This window comes from Hypanus sabinus, chromosome 11 (genome assembly GCF_030144855.1).
Source record: "Hypanus sabinus isolate sHypSab1 chromosome 11, sHypSab1.hap1, whole genome shotgun sequence".
Classification (NCBI taxonomy): Eukaryota; Metazoa; Chordata; class Chondrichthyes; order Myliobatiformes; family Dasyatidae; genus Hypanus; species Hypanus sabinus.
Window position 1 is genome coordinate 12,940,515 of NC_082716.1, and position 16,406 is coordinate 12,956,920.

The following is a 16,406-nucleotide window of genomic DNA, read 5'->3' on the forward strand; positions in this document are numbered from 1 at the left end:
CAATCAATAAGTTTCAAGACCTTGGGCTCAATATCTCCTTGTGCAGTTGGATCCTGATTTCCTCATTTGCACACACCAATCTGTTTGGTTAGGCAATAACATCTCCACAACCTCCATTAGCACAGGTGTACTATGAGGCTATATACCAATTGTGGGCTAACCAGTGTTTTAAAATTGTACTAAGTCCTCCATGCTCTTATACACTACGCTCTGACTAATGAAGGCATACATCCCAGATATTGTCTTCACCATCCTGTGCTGCCAACCCTGGGACTCTTTGAACCTGTACACTAAAATCCTTTTGTTTGTCATTACTCCCCAGAGCCCGACCATTTGTAGTATATATCCCACCCTTTTTAGGTCTAAAGTGCATCACCTCACATGAGGGTGAAATTCCATCTACCATCACCTTGCCCATCAAATTGCCAACTGATCATTAGTGTACTATAGCCCAAGACTACCTTGGCAAGACTACACCACAATCTTTGTGTCAACTGAAAACTTATTGATCAAACCTCTTCTTCTTATATCTATTAAAGAAGGAATGTTCTTGTTCCTGCATTTTTCTGACCTGATAAGTATTTGGATGGGAGCAATTTGGGGGAATATGGCCTGGGTGCAGGTGGATAGGACTAGGCATGAGATCAGGCTGGAATGGACTAGATGGGCTGAAGGCCCTGTTTTCATGTGCTGCAGTTTTCTGACTTCTTAGTCTGTAGCACTGGCATATAAAATGTGTAGCAGTAGCAAAAAAGACAAATGTCTCCAGAAATTGTGTCTCATCTAAGCTAAGTGAAACTGGGCAAACTTACTTTTGAAAGCATGTGCTGATTCAGCATACACTGGGGTTGTTTGCCTTACCTCCTTCAAGTGATGGGGACTTTGCTGGCTGGATGTACTGCATTGTATGACGTGGGCAATTATGGACTTCCATCTGCCTTTACTCTGTCACTCTGCAATTATTTTCTCTAACCATGACCATAATGGTTTTGTAGAAAAACTTGCTAAGGCCGTCTTCTGGGTGATGTCTTTACAAGACTGGTGGCCCCAGCCATTGTCAATACTCTTTAGAGATTGTCCGTCTGGTGTCAGTGGTCATATAACCTGGACTTGTGATGTGCACTATCCATATGATCATTCACCACCTGCTGCCATGGCTTCACATGACCCAGATTAGTGGGGGTGGGGTACTGAGCAGGTGATACACCTTGCTCAAGAGTGACCTGCAAGCTAGTGGAGGGAAGGAGCACCTTGCACCTCCTTTGGTACAAATGTATCTCCACCCTGCCACTGACATAGGACGCTGCAGCACAGGGACAGGCTCTTTGGCCCATCTGGTTCATGCTGAACTATTAATCTACCTAGTTCTAGTCTCATCCAACCTCAGTGGATGCAGCCTGCTTGCATTTACCCTATCGATACCCCTCATTTTGTATACCTCAGAATTTGGCAGAATTAATGAGGATTTGCCAAGTGATTCCTGTCTAACCTTCTCTGCAAGTTAAGAAACCCGTAGGTAGTGGGTCTGGGGTCCTGGAGTTAAAATCTGCAGTTGCTTTGTTCAGCTCTGCCATTTTTCTCCAAGGTGTGTGCCTTTGTAGTTTAGGTAGCACTATTTCCTGAGATTGAGAATGTACAAATTCCACTCCAGAAATGAGCCTTTCAACAGAGACCATACCTCCTTCCAAAGTTGGATGTAAAAGATTCTTTGGCACTGTTTTGAAGAAGACCAGGGGAGTTATCTTGATGGCCTAGTCAACATTTGTTCCTTGAGCTGTAAAGCCAGGTTATTTGTATGCTAGCACATTATTGTTTGCACGACTGGTCACTAAATAAACTGACCTCAGTAACTTTGCTTCAAAAGTACTTCATCGACTCTGCCGGCACTTTGGGGATCCTGAGGCTGTGCAAGGCGCTAAATAAATGCAAGTTTCTCTTTTTTTGCACCATGTGACAGGAAAGCTGGACTTTGCAAGAGCTTTCGTTAACCGGGGTCCAGGGACACCTACGCTTCTCCTGGGATGCCTGGAAATTGTTCAGGTGGGTCCCAGAGGAATTTCTTTCTGAGAAGATTAAACTGATGGTTGTGGAACTTCTTTATTATCATAAATCATTTAAAAAATATCCTTGATAGGATGAAGTCCCACTGGCATCCTGCAGTGTCTTACTGATTTCTGTTTGGAATCGTGTGTGTCAGCAGGCTACTAATAGCAAATGTAGAACTGAGTGAGGTCATATTCTTACAATATCCATATGGAAACGCCAATCACTTTGAACGGAAAATCCTACAAAATGTAGTGGATTTGACCCAGTGCATCATGGGTAAAGTCTTTCCAACCATTGAGCACATCTACATGAAACACTGCTGTAGGAAAGTAGCATCCATCATCAAAGGGTCCTCACCACCCAGACCATGCTTTCTTCTTGCTTTTGCTATCAGCTAGTAGGTACAGGAGCCTCAGGACTCGCACCACTAGATTCAAGAACAGTTTCTACCCCGCAACCGTTGAACAAAAGGGGATAGCTTCACTCATTTGCCCATCCTTTGAGATGTATCCACAACTAATGATCTCATTTTAAGGATTCTTTATCTTGTTATCACGTGTTCTCATTATTTATTGCTATTTATTTATATTTGTATTTGCACAGTTTGTTGTCTTGTGGTTGATCTTTCCTTGATCCTGTTATAGTTACTATTCTATAGATTTGCTGACTATGCCTGCAGAAAAATGAATCTCAGAGTTGTATGTGGTGACATACATGTACTCTGATAATAAAATTTACTTTGAACTTTGTATAGTTTAGGTCCACTAGTATCTTCTGGATAAATAATTCTTGTTTCTGTATGAAGTCGTCCTTCATTGTTATTGTTGGCTTTGTCTACACAACTTTAACAGTCTTTTGTGCAGAAATATTGTCAAATATTAGCTGCATTACAAAAGCAGTGATTAATCCAAAAAAAACATTTGGAAGTTGAAAAGTGGTGACCTCGCTTCTCTGTTGGCTATGTCTGAATGGTAACAAAGTGCATTTATTGTCAAAGTATGTATACATTATACAACTTTGGGATTCTCTCTTCTGAAGCAGAAAAGTTGTGCATTAAGCCCTGAGCTCCATGTTCAATACTTTATTGTTGCCATACTGCCGTCTTTTTAGTGTGATGTGATGTACCGATGTCCCACCTGTTTTCTTGTATGGACAAAGAAGATGCCGTTGCATTGTTTAGAAGAGAAAAGAATTCTTCCAATGACTAAAGCAGATTATATTATAATAGTTCTGATTCTGGAACTTTGCCTTCGTCAGTGCAAGTACCTCTTCTCGGAGGTCAGATTCCTGCAAAATTCAGTGTTTAAATGTGATGAAAATGTTGCTAGAACTCTCTATATAGTACACTTTATGTATCATATGCAGTGTCTATATATGATAAATAGTTTTGTGGTCTGTAATTTTATATATAATTACAGACACAGACCATGGTAGAACAGGATCCCCTTTTCTCTCTATCAACCCCTATTCAGGGTATAAGACCACAAGATATAGGAATAGAATTAGGCTATTTGGCCCATCAAGTCTGTTCTGCTGTTTCATCATGTCAGATCCTGTTTTTCCCTCAGGTCCAATCTCATGCCTTTTCCCCATATCCGTTCATGTCCTGACCAATCAAGAATCTATCAACCTGTGCCTTAAATATATATAAAGATTTGGCCTCCACAGCTGCCTGTGCAAATATTTGCACAGATTCACTGCTTTTGCTAAAGGAATTTCTCCTCATCTCTGTTCTAAAAGGATGCCTCTCTATTCTGAGGCTGTGTTCTCTGGTCTTAGACTCCCACCAAAGGAAATGTCCTCTCCACATCCACTCCATCAGGTCTTTTCACCATTTGCTAGGTATCAATGAGGTCATGCCTCATTCTTCTGAATTCTAGTGAATACAGGCCCAGAGCTATCAAACACTGTTCATATGCAAGCCATTCAATCCTGGAATTGTTTTTGCGAGCCTCCTTTGAACCCTTTCTAGATTCAGCACATCCTTTCTAAGATGAGGGGCCCAAAACTGCTCACAATATTCCAAGTGAGGCCTTACCAGTGCTTTATAAAGTCTCAACATTATATCTTTGCTTTTATTTTCTAGTTCTCTTGAAATGAATGCTAACATTGCATTTGCCTTCCTCACCACAGACTCAACCTACAAATCAATCTTTAGGGAAGCCTGCACAAGGACTCCCAAGTCCCTTTGCACCTCAGTTTTTTATATTTTGTCTCCATTTATTATTTCCATTTATTATTATCTCCTTTCATTATTTCTACCAAAATGTATGACCACAAACTTCTTGACACTATATTCCATTTTCTCCTAATCTAAGTTCTGTCGCCTTTCTTTCCTTAAAACTACCTGCAGCTCCACCTATCTTCATATTCTCTGCAAATTTTGCAGCAAAGCCATCAATTCCTTATGCAAATTATTGACGTAAAATCATATAACATAAAAAGAATCTGTCCCAACACAGACCCCTGTGGAACACTGCTAGTCACTGCCAGTCAACTAGAAATAGCTCCCTTTATTTCCATTCTTTGCCTTTTGCCAATCAGCCACTGCTTTATCCATGCTAGAATCTTTCCTGTAATATCATGGGCTTGTAACTTGTTAAGCAGCCTCATGTGTGGCACCAAAGGCCTTCTGAAAATCCAAGTACACAACATCAACCAATTCTCCTTTGTCTATCCTGCTTGTTATTTCTTCAAAGAATTCCTACAGATATGTCAGGCAAGATTTTCCCTTGAGGAAACCATGTTGACTATGGCATATTTTATCATCAGCCTCCAAGTATCTTGAGACCTCATCCTTAATAATCAACCCCAATATCTTCCCAACCACTGAGGCCAGACTAACCGGCCTATAATTTCCTTTCTTCTACCTCTCTCTTTCTCGAAGAGTGGAGTGACATTTGCAATTTTCCAGTCTTCTGAAACCATTGCAGAATCTAATGATTCTTGAAAGATCAATACTAATGCCTCCACAATTTCTTCAGCCAGCTTTCTCAGAACCCTGGGGTGTACACCATCAGGTCTAGGTGACTTATCTGTCTTCAGGCCTTTTCAGTTTCCCAAGAACCTTCTCCGGAGTTATGGTAACTTCACACACTTCATTCCCCCGACACCTGGAACTTCCACCATAATGCTAGTGTCTTTCACAGTGAAGACTGATGCAAAATACTTGTTCATTTCGTCTGTCATTTCCTTGTCACCCATTACTACCTCTCAAGCATTATTTTCCAGCGGTCTGATATCCATTCTCGCCTCTCTTTTATACTTCATGTATTTGAAGAAACTTCTGGTATCTTCTTTAATATTATTGGCTTACTTGCAATCGGATTCCATCTTTACCTTGTTTATGACTTTTTAATTGCCTTCTATTGGTCTTTAAAAGCTTCCCAGTCTTCACCAATTTTTTCTCTATTAAATGCCCTCTGGCTTTCGTGTTGGCTTTGTCTTCTCTTATTAGCTACGGTTGTGTCAGCTTTCCTTTGGAATACTACTTCCTCTTTGAGATGAATATATCCTGTGCCTTCTGATTTGCTTCCAGAAATTCCAACCGTTGCTGCTGTGCTGTCATCCCTGCCAGTATTCTTTTTCAATCAATTCTGGCCAACTCTTCTCTCGTGCCTCTGTAATTCCCATTACTCCACTGTAATACTGATGCATCTGAAATTTCAGGGTGAATTCAATCATATTATGACACTTTACCATAAAGTTTCTTTTACCTTAAGCTCTCTGATGAATTTTGGTTCATTGCACAAACCCAATCCAGAATAGCTGATCCAGTAGTGGGCTCAACCACAAGCTTCTCTTAAAAAGCCATCTATCTCATAGGCACTTTAGAAATTCTCCCTCTTGTAATCCAGCACCAACATGATTTCCCCAATCTACTTGCATATTGAAGTCCCCCATGATTATTGGTAACAGTGCCCTTTTTGCATGCATTTACTATCTCCCATTGTAATTTGTAGGCCACATCCTTTCTACTGTTTGGGGTTCTGTATACAAATGCCATCAGTCTTTTTAGCCTTGCAGTTCTTCAGCTCTATCTATGACAATTCAGTACCTTCTTACTCTGTCACCGCTTTTTAATGATTCTGATTTCATTTTCTACAGCAGAGCAATGCTGCCCCTTCTGCCTTCCTGCCTATCTGGGACTGCCAGTGATCTAACAGTGAATGGGTCTGATACTGGGCCTGGTTGGATCTCTCGTATTAACATTACCAATGGTACCCATGGTTCACCAACCTTGCATAGAGTCCAAAATTCATATGTGTTTAATATCATTTCCAGTACACAAGTATAAAAGGGAACAAATTAATTGTTACTCTGGCTCTGATGCAACACAAAATCATAATAAGAAAAAGAGTACAATAATTAAAAAAACAATAAATATAAATACATAAGATAGCTTGTATATGTAGATTGTATGTACATAAAGTGATGCAAGGTGACTGACTGGAAATGCTAAAGTAGTGGTGGTTGGGAGTGTGGAGGGGTGGGTTAGTGGGTGGAGGTGTTGTTGCTTGGGGAAAGTTAATTGATTTTTAGTCTGGTAGTCATGACATGGATGCTACATAGCCTCCTTCCTGAATGGAGTGGGACAGAGACAGACACACCCCCACACCCAGCCTTGATGGCAGCCAGGCTGGTGATGCGTTGGCAATTTGACTGTCTGTTGTAGAGCCTTCCTGTCTGCTACAATACAGTTTGTGTACTACATAGCTGGTTAAGATGCTCTCTACTGCGCATCTGTAGAATGAGGTGAATATGGATGTGCATGGCTCAACTCTCTTCAGCCTCCTTGGAAAGTAGAGCTCTTGGTGAGCTTCCCTGTTGCGCAGATTGTGGTCTCGAACCATGGGAGGTTGTGTGAGATAATGCTGCTGATATGAAGAGGGTTGTGAGTGGTGTGAGTTATTCTGAAGTTGATAACCATCTTCTTTGTCTTGTTGACATTGACACTGAGGAAGTGATTAATTGCCTGGCACCAGGCCTTGAGCTCTTCCATCTAGGGCATCTCATCATTGATGATGATAAGTCTCACCACTGGTGAATTTGACAGTGTGATTCATAGTTAACTGCTGCCCCTGTGTAGGCCATATCCAGTTTGCCTTGTGGTTTAATAGTTGCATGCACTGAGTTGTGCATCACCTATGTTTGCTTAACCCACCTCAATTAGTGGGAATCCACGGACACCTTGCTTAATGGTATTTGTCCGTGGCATTAACAAAAAAGTTGGGAACCCCTGCTCTAGAGACTCTTGTGCATGAAAATCCCAAAATGCCAACAGTTTCTGACGTACATAAACTAGCCGTCTAGCACCATCAATCATTCCAAGATCAAAGTCACTTGGATCACATTTCAGAATCAATCAGGTTTATTATCACTGGCATGTGATGTGAAATTTATTAACTTTTTTTTCACCATTCTGATGTTTGGTCTGAACAACTAAACCTCTTGACCATATCTGCGTGTTTTTATGCATTGAGTTAGTGCCACATGATTGGCTGATTAGATATATGCACTTAAGAGCAGGTGTACCTAATAAATTGACCATGAGTGTAAATAGTGCAAAAAGAGAAACAGTGAGGTAGTGAAAAAGGATCTAGTGCTTTCTTGGTGTGTATGTGACAAAGAAACTCTTCTCAGGCTTCCAGCTGGTTACAGACTATACTCAGCTAGAAGCCTGAGAAGAGTTTAGTGATGGCAGAGGGGAAGAAGCTGTTCCTAAAACCTCGAGAGTCAGTCTTCAGGGATTGTCCTGGATTGTGAGGGTCCATAGTGAAGGATGCACCCTTCTTGAGCAATAATCTTTGAAAATGGGAGGCTACTGCCCATGACATAGCTGGCTAAGTTTACAATGTTCTGCAGCCATTTCTGATCTTGTGCCTCTGTGCCTGTGCAACCAGTCAAAATAGTCACCATAGCACACCTGTAGAAATCTACCAGAGCATTTGATGACATAACAGATCTCCTCAAACTCTTAATGAGGTATAGTTGCTGGCGTGCCTTCTTTGTATGTTGGGCCAGAATACACCTTAAGAGATGTTGACACCCAGAAACTTGAAGCTGCTCACCCTTTCCACTGCCAACCCTTCGAGGACTGGTGTGCATTCTTCCGACTGGGTTGGGGTAGAACATAGAACAGTACAGCACAGGAACCGGCCCTTTGGTCCACAGTGCTTTGCCAAACCAATTAAATTTGTAATCAAATGGCCAAGTAAATTAATCCCTTCTGCCAACTCAATGTCCATATCCTTCCATTTTCCTCACATTTGTGTGCCTATCAAAATATATCTTAAAATTCTCTAATGCATCTGCCTCTACCACCATTTCAGGCACTCGGGGGAAAAATGGCCCCTTGCATCTTCTTTGAAATTACCACCCCCCTCCCACCTTAAATGCATGCCCTATGGTATTAAACATTTCAACCTTGAAAAAAGATGCTATTACCTCTGTCTTACATAATGTTATAAACTTCTATCAGATCTCCTTTCAGCCTCTGTTGCTCCAGAGAAAACAGTCCAAGTTTGTCCAGACTCTTTATTATCGCACATGTCCTCTAATCCAGGGAGCATCCTGGTAAACCTCTGTCCAAAGCCATGGCACCCTTCCTATAATAGGGTGGCTAGGGGGCCAGAACTGTAAGCAGTACTTCTGGAGTTTTATAAAACTGCAATGTACCTTCCTGACTTTTGAGCTCGGTGCCTGGGTTAATAAAGCAAGCATGCCATCACCATATGACTTCTTAACAACCCTGTCAATCTTTGTAGCCACTTCCAAGGAGATGTGAACTTAGATTTGAGATCCCTCTGCTCATCAACACTGTTAAGGCTCTTTCCTCTTTATACCTGAATGGAAGTTGGGGATGGGGATGGCTGCAAAATTATGCTGTTATCTGTAGATTATGGACATGAAGAACATTCTCCCAGATTAGGATGGCAGATTGCAAAGTAGTTATTTCTTCTGGCTGTGCCATTTTGGGCAAGGCTGACATGGTGATGAGCTCAGATTGAACTAGAGTATGACTTCAAGGGAAAGTTTGGCTTAATATTTGAATTTGATGACTGGAAAGAAAGATTAATTGATTAACTAAATTGTCTTCATGCAACCATTGCTTTCTAAACATTCAGTGTCCTTACATTGATGGTTGTTTTCAATGAAAATCCTTTATTCAAATGCTTATGAATTTTTATGAATATTTGCATGGCTCACTCCTTGGAAAATGCAAATTAGGGTAACTTTGCTGAGAAGCAATATGAATAAATGATAACAATATAACTTAATGCTATATATGGAAAATGATCTAAAATGACCATCTACATTTCTTCATTCTAGTTAATATTTTTGCATCATTTCCTATTTCTTGGTTAATGTGCAAGGTTTAAAAAAAATTCAGTGTGCTATGAATATGATACAGGTAATGAAGGACCATGAAGAGAATCATTGAGCCATAACAGTACAGAAATAATCCCTGTCTTTGTGGACCATAAAGTGTCTAACTACAGAGCTATAGCAATCCAGTCCCTGTTCTACTATTTAGGATTAGTTCTAGTTTGTTCTTACTTCACTTAATAATGTCATTTGGTAAATTGCAGGCTTTGAGTGACAGGGAAGGGAATAAGAATGAAGTACTTTTGTTGTTTCATAAAGAGAATTGGATCACTCTTGGTCTCTTCAATAAACATTCTGATTCAAATCCATGATGTTTTTTTTTTGACTGGCACAGTGGTTGGAACTGATAAGACTGGAGCAGCACAATCTCCCCCTCTTAAGTATGACTAACTGAAGAGCAGAGTCCTAAGTGACGGTATGCGGGACTTCTCCAATGCCTGAACAATGAATGCAAGGTTAGCACTCCAGTGATTGATGTGTGTTACTACCCTGCAGGATAGATGGAAGGAGCAGGAATCCTCCAGCATTTTGATATACATTTATAGGCTGATCACCAGTCAAGTTAGAACATAGAACATCACAGCACAGTATAGGCTTTTTGGCCCATAGTGTTGTGCCAACCTTTTAACCTACTCTAAGATCAGTCTAACCCTTCTCCTACATAACCCTCCACATTTCTATCATTCATGTCCCTATCTTAAGAATTTCTTGGAGTCTTGGTTATGTGACCACAGATGCCTGGTAGACAATCTCTGAAGGGTATTGATAATGGCTGGGGTCACCCATCTTGTGAAATCACTGCCCAGAAGAAGGCAATGGCAAACCACTTCTTAGAAAAATTTGTTAAGAACAATCAGGGTCAAAAACTATGATCACTCTTGTCATATGACATGGCACATAGTGATGATGAATATGTCTGCCTTTACCATTACCCCTGGTAGATTGTCCAAGCAATCACCACTGTGTAAAGAGAAACCACCTTGGACATCCCCCTCCTATACTTCAATCACCTTAAAATTACGCCCCTTATATTAGCCATTTCTGCCCTGGGAGAAAGTCTCTGGCTATCAACCCGATCTATGCCTCATAGTATCTTGTACACAAAATTCTCGCTGAAGGAAAACCTCATAGGGCTGCACTGGAATGTTAGCCTAAATTTTGCGCATTGCTCTCTGATGTCAGACTTTGAACTATAGCTTACTGGAGACACAAGAACTACCAACTTTGTGGCAGCTTTTGCTCAGACACAAACACAAGAAAGATGATGGATTTTTACAGTATTGGGAAAGAAAGTGAAATAGTGACACAATGGAATCTTGTGAGCCAGGAATGCTTGAAATAAAATCAGTTTTTCTGAGGCTGACGTGGAAGGAAAATGAAGAACTGTTTAAAAAGAAAATTGATTAAACTTTCCACAGTGCTCAAAGTAGTAGCCATGGTAGCCTAGCAGTGAGCGCAACACTATTACAGCTTGGGACATCAGAGGTTGGAGTTCTGGTTATGTGTGCTTTGTAAGAAAGTTTGTATGTTCTCCTTAGTATGTGGTTTTCCTCCTGGTGCACCAGTTTCCTCCCACAGTCCAAAGACGTACTGGTTAATCTGCGGTTATTGTAAATTGGTCCTGTGATTAGGCTCTGATTGAATCAGTGGGTTGCTGAGTGGCATGGTGGGCTGGAAGGGCCTGTTCCATACATTATCTCTAAACAAATAAAAGTGACATTATCACTACAAGCAGACATATGAAAAAATAAACAAATAATAAATGCTTATTGTGCATTGTTGAAAAAGACCCTTTTGTGGCTTAAGAGGAAGATCATCATAAAGATTAACCAGTGCTGGCAGGATTTATGATAACTCAACAATGATGTTTCTTGATATTTAAAAATGTATAATAAAAACACTGTTTTTCAGAGTGCAGCTTGCTCATACTTCGTGATATAAGAGGGGAAACAGTGAAGGACCACACACAAGATGCTGGAGGAACTCAGTGGGTCAGGCAGCAGCTATGGAGGGGAATAAACAGTCAATGTTTCAGGCTGTGACCCTTCCTCAGGACTGGAAAGGAAGGGGAAAGAAGCCAAAATATTAGGTGTGGGGTAGGGGGAAAATTGCAAGCTGGATTCTACAGGGGTTCCCAACCTTTTTTATGCCATGGACCTCCACCGTTATCTGAGGGGGACCCCAAGTTGGGAATCCCTGAAGGTGATAAATTAAAACAGGTTAGGGGGAAAGAATTGAGTGGTTTAGGGGAAATGAGGTGAGAAACTGGGGGGTGATTGATAGGGAAGGTAAAGGGCTAAAGAAAAAGAAATGTGAAAGAAGAGGAGTGTGGAGCATGGGAAAAAGCGAAGGAGGAGAGGCACCAGAGGGAGGAGAGGAGAGAAGGGGTAAGTAGTGAGTCATTATGGAAGCAGAGGAGGTACTGGCCACCAACTGAAGTAAACAGTCTGCCTTCTGACAGGAGAGAGTCTACTATATTTCAATCTGAATATGAATGGAGTTAAATAATAATTCCCAACATTCACTGTGCAGTTACTGTTTCATTTGGTTGTGCCTTGGCTCTGAGCTCTCTGCTTACACTTTTTTTTGGAGATGGCTAGGATTCCAGTGTACATTTCAATTCCGGGCAGTGCATAGTGATACATTCCATAGCTGCAAGAATATCTTTTCTATACCCACATTTATGCAGTGAGGAATTCCTGAAGCATTTAAGTATTTTTCTTCACATTATTTCAATTCAGATTCATTTGGAAAGAAATTGCAGTTTTAAATTAAGTTTAACTCATTTGAAAGAATCTTTTAAACTTTCTTTCTAATTGCTTAAAGTCAGGCAGCTAACTGGGCCTCATTAGAAGGTGGCAGAGGATGAACTATGGAGTCTATTCCAGATCAGCCTTATAATTTTTGCTTGGCATTCAGCCCATGTCTCTGTTGGATCCTTCAGTAAGTATTTTTAAGTTTTGGCATTGATTGTTTTAGGGAGCTACTTAGCAGTGTTTCATTTGCAGATTGTAATGTTTCCTAATAGCTGACAATCAGTGCATGTGAATCCAAGGATGCTTTTCTTATAGAGTTGGAATCCTGCATTTTCCCCCTCCTCCCTTCTATGCTGGATTTGACAATTGCAATTAAAACAGAAAATCTCCTTGTTTTTTGACAAGTCCCTTTGTCCCAGCTGTCCACTCCTCCCCACCACCACCAAAGCATCCACCTTCTGAAATCTTGTAACTTTAAATGTTTCTGACCTTTTTGGGTGTGAATCTGGTACCTTCTATCTGAATTGAAATAGCTTTATTATTGTCACTTATTAAGACTTGCATACAATTCACACTGACCCATTCATTACAACAGTGCATTGAGGTAGTTTAATGTAAAAAATATATAACAGAGTGCAGAATAAAGTGTTAGAGTTACAGAGAAAGTGTAGTGCTGATAAACAATGTCATAACCAGAAGATATAGAAGCAGAATTAGGCTATTTGGCCCAACGAGTCTGCTGTGCCATTTTATCATTAAAACCATAAAACATTTGGGCAGATTTAGGCCATTCAGCCCATTGAGTCTGCTCCATCATTCCATCATGGCTGATCCTGGGTCTACTCAGCCTACCTTCTCATCATATCCTTTGATACCCTGTTCAATCAGGAAACTATCAAATTGCTCTTTCAATATACCCACGGATGTGGCCTCCACAGCAGTCTATGGTAGAGTATTTCACAGATTCACCACTCTTTGGCTTAAAAAAATTCCTCCTCCTCTCTAAAAGTTTGCCCCTCGATTTTGAGGTTGTGCCCTCTAGACCTGGATATCCCCACCAAAGGAAACATACTTTCCACATCCACTGTGTCCAGTCCTTTCAAGATTCAGTAGATTTCAATGAGATCCTCCCTGCATTTCTAAATTCCAGTGAGTATGGGCCCAAAGCTGCCCAACATTCCTCATACATTAACCCTGTTCATTGCTGGAATCATCCTCATGAACCTCCTCTGGACTCAGTCCAATGACAACACATCCTTTCTAAGATATGGGGCTCAAAACTGCTTCCTTTACCACAGACTCAACCTCTTGCATGAGGACTCTGCACCTCCGATGTTTGAATTTTCTTCCCATTTAGATAATAGTCTGCACTATTGTTCCTTTTACCAAAATGCATTAGCCTACATTTCCAACACTATTCCATCTGCCACTTTTTTGCCCATTCTTCCAATTTGTCTAAGTCCTGCTGTAATTGCATTGCTTCCTCAGCACTACCTACCTTCGTATCATCTGCAAACTTAGCCACAAAGCCATCAATTCCATTATCCAAATCATTAACAAACAATGTGAAAAGTAGCAGTCCCAATATTGATCCTCTGAGGAGCACCACTAGTCACTGGCTGCCAACAAGAAAAGGCCCCCTTTATTCCCACTGGCTGCCTCCTGCCTGTCAGTCATTCCTCTATTCATGCCAGTATTTTTCCTGTATTACCATAGGATTTTATCTTGTTAAGCAGCTTCGTGTGGCACCTTATCAACTGCTTTCTAAAAATCCAAGTGAAAGACATCCACTGCCTCTCCTTTGTCCACTCTGCCATTTGTTTCTGCGGGGCTGTCTATCATGCGCCTGTGCTGCTGTTATCCTTGCCAGTACCCCCCCCCCCCCCGCCCCTCAGTCCACCTGGACAAGCTCTCCTGTCATGCTTCTGTAATTCCCTTTTAATTACTGATACATGTGACTTGAGCTTCTCACTCTCAAGTTTCAGTATGAATTCAATCATATTATGATCACTGTCTCTTAAGGGTTCTGCTATTAGGGTTCCCTAATAAGATCAGGGTTCTTACACAATACCTAATCTAAGATATGCCTTTCCCCAAGTAAGCACAAGCTGCTCTATAAAAACCCATCTGGTAGGTATTCAACAAATTACCTCTCTTGCAATCCAACACCCACCTGATTTTCCCAAACCCCTTGCATATTACGTCCCCCATTAGAATTGTGACATTACCCTTATTGCATGCCTTTTTCCAGCTTCATTTGCAATCTCAACCTGACATCTTGGCTACTGTTTAGAGGCCTATTTATGAATTCCATAATTTTTTTTAACCCTTGCAGTTTAACTCCACCCACAAAGATTCAACATTCTCTGACCCTATGTCACCTCTTTCTAAAGATGGAATTCCATCTCTTACCAAAAGAACCACATCATCACCTATGCCTTCCTACCTGTCCTTTCAATACAAAGTATATCCCTTGATGTTAGAAACATATAAATTAGCAAATAAAAGCTGCACACCTGAGGACTGGGAGAAATTCAGAGACCAGCAGAGGAGGACAAAGGGTTTAATTAGGAAAGGGAAAAAAAGATTGTGAGAGAAAGCTGGCAGGGAACATAAAAACTGACTAAAAGCTTTTATAGATACGTGAAAAGAAAAAGATTGGTCAAGACAAATGTAGGTCCTTTACAGTCAGAAACAGGTGAATTGATCATAGGGTACAAAGACATGGCAGACCAATTGAATAACTACTTTGGTTCTGTCTTCAGTAAGGGGGACATAAACAATCTTCCGGAAGTAGTAAGGGACCGAGGGTCTAGTGAGATGGAGGAACTGAGGGAAATACATGTTGGTAGGGAAGTGGTGTTAGGTAAATTGAAGGGATTAAAGGCAGATAAATCCCCAGGGCCAGATGGTCTGCATCCCAGAGTGCTTAAGGAAGTAGCCCAAGAAATAGTGGATGCATTAGTGATAATTTTTCAAAACTCCTTAGATTCTGGATTAGTTCCTGAGGATTGGAGGGTGGCCACTCTTTAAAAAAGGAGGGAGAGGGAAACCGGGGAATTATAGACCAGTGAGTCTGACATCGGTGGTGGGGAAAATGCTAGAGTCTGTTATCAAAGATGTGATAACAGCACATTTGGAAAGAGGTGAAATCATCGGACAAAGTCAGCATGGATTTGTGAAAGGAAAATCATGTCAGACGAATCTTATAGAATTTTTTGAAGATGTAACTAGTAGAGTGGATAGGGGAGAGCCATATTTAGATTTTCAAAAGGCTGTTGACAAGGTCCCACACAGGGGATTAGTGTGCAAACTTAAAGCACACGGTACTGGGGGTATGGTATTGATGTGGATAGAGAATTGGTTGGCAGACAGGAAGCAAAGAGTGGGAGTAAATGGGACCTTTTCAGAATGGCAGGCAGTGACTAGTGGGGTACCGCAAGGCTCAGTGCTGGGACCCCAGTTGTTTACAATATTTATTAATGATTTAGATGAGGGAACTAAATGCAGCATCTCGAAGTTTGCGGATGACACGAAGCTGGGCGGCGGTATTAGCTGTGAGGAGGATGCTAAGAGGATGCAAGGTGACTTGGATAGATTAGGTGAGTGGGCAAATTCATGGCAGATGCAATTTAATGTGGATAAATGTGAGGTTATCCACTTTGGTTGCAAGAACAGGAAAACAGATTATTATTTGAACAGTGGCCAATTAGGAAAAGGGGAGATGCAACGAGACCTGGGTGTCATTGTACACCAGTCATTGAAGGTGGGCATGCAGGTACAGCAGGCTTATACTCACTGGAATTTAGAAGATTGAGGGGGGATCTTATTGAAATGTATAAAATTCTAATGGGATTGGACAGGCCAGTTGCAGGAAGATTGTTTCCGATGTTGGGGAAGTCCAGAACGAGGGGTCACAGTTTAAGGATAAAGGAGAAGCCTTTTAGGACCAAGATGAGGAAAAACTTCTTCACACCGAGAGTGGTGAATCTGTGGAATTCTCTGCCACAGGAACCAGTTGGGGCCGGTTCATTGGCTATATTTAAGTGGAAGTTAGATATGGCCCTTGTGGCTAAAGGGATCAGGGGGTATGGAGAGAAAGCAGGTACAGGGTTCTGAGTTGGATGATCAGCCATGATCATACTGAATGGCGGTGCAGGCTGGAAGGGCCGAATGGCCTACTCCTGCACCTATTTTCTATGTTTCTATGTTTAA

General features: G+C 41.2%; 1 protein-coding gene across 6 annotated transcripts in view; it reads left to right on the top strand.

Moving 5' to 3' along the window:
• zzz3 (zinc finger, ZZ-type containing 3) overlaps positions 1-16,406 on the top strand; it is a 187,768-nt gene that overhangs the window by 28,149 nt on the left and 143,213 nt on the right. Inside the window, exons 2-3 of one of the 6 annotated variants that reach the window (XM_059983804.1) lie at positions 1,958-2,040; positions 9,770-9,890. The exons of 3 other annotated variants lie outside the window; for them this stretch is intronic. The gene's annotated coding sequence lies outside the window, so the exon portion shown is untranslated. Of the gene's footprint in view, positions 1-1,957; positions 2,041-9,769; positions 9,891-12,305; positions 12,379-16,406 lie in introns of those variants that run through there. 2 more of the 6 variants (XM_059983802.1, XM_059983805.1) reach the window with 2 other exon arrangements.